Here is an 837-nt window from a genome sequence, read left to right as displayed (position 1 = left end):
GCCTGTAGTCCCAGCTACTTGGGAGGCTGAGGCAAGAGGATTGCTTGAGCCCAAGTGTTTGAGGTTGCTGTGAGCTATGATGCCATAGCCCTTTACCCAGGGTGACAAAGTGAGACTCTTGTCGCCAAAAAAGATTTTTTTTTTTTAGAGACAGAGTCTCACTTTGTCACCCTCAGTATAGTGCTGTGGCGTCACAGCTCACAGCAACCTCCAGCTCTTGGGCTCAAGCGATTCTCTTGCCTCAGCCTCCCGAGTAGCTGGGACTACAGGCGCCCACCACAACTCCTGGCTATTTTTTTGTTGCAGTTTGGCCGGAGCCAGGTTCGAACCCGCTACCCTCGGTATATGGGACCGGCGCCCTACTCACTGAGCCACAGGTGTCACCCTCCAAAAAAGACTTTTTAAAAAGTACTAACAGCATAAACTTTGAAAGACAACATCTTAACTACCAAAATTATGTTAGAGAAATTGTAACTTACTATTTACTACAATGAATCTAGATACCTTCCGGTTCATGGTCCCTTTCCTGTTACCAGTGCTTTAAACATTTTGACTTCCTTTTACACCACAAAGTCTGGTTTCTTGACTTTATATCCACTGTAGTCTGGGTTTTTGAAAACAGGAATATATTTGCATATTCATATTGATATATCCATAAAAGGATTCAGAATTAAAACTCTATAACTTCATGTTACATTGCAGAATCTCTTTGATAATGCCAAACTGAGGCAATTTGCTTGAAATATATTGTTTTCAAAATGAATTTGTTTGAATACCCAACCTCTAATCAGTTGGGTATACATATACATAAAATCAAATTCTCCAATGTCCTGAAAT

The sequence above is a fragment of the Otolemur garnettii genome, unplaced genomic scaffold (assembly GCF_000181295.1).
Source record: "Otolemur garnettii isolate 467f Iridium unplaced genomic scaffold, OtoGar3 scaffold00028, whole genome shotgun sequence".
Lineage (NCBI taxonomy): Eukaryota > Metazoa > Chordata > Mammalia > Primates > Galagidae > Otolemur > Otolemur garnettii.
Note: the sequence above shows the minus strand (reverse complement) of the source record.